Below are 1,816 nucleotides of genomic sequence, written 5' to 3' on the forward strand. Positions count from 1 at the left end.
TTTATGTCTATTTGGAGAGAAAGATCCTTTCTAAAGAGCCTGTCATCATTCATCCTGGTATCTGCTTGGTGAAAACTGATGTGAACATCTTAAAATGATCATTTACAAACTGCTAGCCCTTTACTTGCTGATCTTGTGCCAGTTATGGGATGTGCCTGATTACCAGTTGTCAAACCTTTACAATGAAATTTTGATTATTTAATATGATTAATTGATATATCACCATTTATGATACCGAGGAAAATGGATCCCTAGATGTTGGTGATCACTAAATAAATAGTAGTTATTTAGTTTCATAATTACTTGTAGCCTGAGAATGCTAAAAATGGTCAAATGAAGAATGTATCTATTTTAACAATATGTATCCTCTGGTTGGTAGAGCATCAATACTGTTATAAGCTTGAGGGAAAAGACTACAATGGGGATGGAATCAGACGTCCCTTTCTTCTGATCAATAGTTTCCCAGCTTTCCCCTTGAAAGTCCGTTTTACCAATGAATTATGTATGCACTAATAAATGCATGCCACACCCCAGCATTAGGGAAGTAAGCAGAAATGCAGTTTTCAGGACTGCTGTTATTACAGGATTGCAATGGCATGCCAGTCTCTGTACAAGATGCTTGGAGAGCACTATCGCTAGAGAGAAGGAATTATTAAAGTCATGAGAAAACTCAGTCCTTCCCAGAAAGAAGCCAGAAACCTATCAAGTAGGCACTAGCTCGGGGCAAAGTGAGCAGAGCACTAGGCCCCATGGGACTTGTTGTTTTCTATTGTTTCAGGCACTGTAGTCACACCGGCGCTCTGATGATCTGCAACACTACGTCTGCCTCCTATTGTTTTTCTTTTACCAGCATGCCATGTCGCTACCGTCCTATAAGATGTTGTTTCTGTTCTTGTTATTTGGTGTCATGTAGTCAGTTCCAACCCACAGCAATCCGATGCACAACAGAATGAAACAATGTCCAGCCCTACACCATCCTCAAAATTGCTCCTGGGTCTTGGCCAATTATGTGAGCCCCTGTATCAATCCATGTCACTGATGGCCTCCTTCCTTTTTGCTGCCCCTCCACTTTACCAAGCATGGTGTCCTTCTCCAGGGACTGGTCTCTCCTAACATATGGAAAGTATGTAAGATGAAATCTTGCCTTACTTGTCTCTGAGCAGCACCTGGGCCCTACATCTTCCAAGACATATCACTTCATTTTTTTAGCAGTTCATGGTACTTTAAATATTCTTCTTCAGCATCACGATTCAAATGCATGGATTCTTCTTTGTCTTCCTTATTCCATGTCCAACTTTCATATGCATAGAAAGCAATTGAAAATACCATGGCTTCAGCCAGGCACAATTGAAAGTACCATGGCTTCAGTCAGAACAGAATGCTTGTTTTTCAACCCTCTAAATAGGTCTTGTGCAGCAGGTTTGCTTAATGAAAGCACATTGGTTTCTTGATGGCTGCTTCCAAGAACATTGACTGCTCATCCAAACACAATAAAATCCTTGACAACTTCAATTTTTTCTCCATTTATCATGATGCTACCTACTGGTTCCATTGTGAGGATTTTGGGCTTCTTTACATTGAGTTGTAACCCAGACTGAAGGCCCCAGTGCTTGATCTTCATCAACGAGTGCTTCCAGTCTTCTGTACTTTCAGCAAGCAAGGCTCTGTCGTCTGCATAGCTCAGAGTGTTAATCCGCCTTCTTCCAATCCAGAGGCCACATCTTCTTTCTCTAATCCACTTTCTCTGATTATCTGCTCAGTAGACACTGAATAAGTATGGTAAGAGGATACAACCCTAATGCACACCTTTCTGGAT

Source organism: Echinops telfairi, unplaced genomic scaffold (genome assembly GCF_000313985.2).
Source record: "Echinops telfairi isolate 266 unplaced genomic scaffold, ASM31398v2 ScPeMD7_5868;HRSCAF=6743_0, whole genome shotgun sequence".
In the NCBI taxonomy this organism is placed as follows: Eukaryota; Metazoa; Chordata; class Mammalia; order Afrosoricida; family Tenrecidae; genus Echinops; species Echinops telfairi.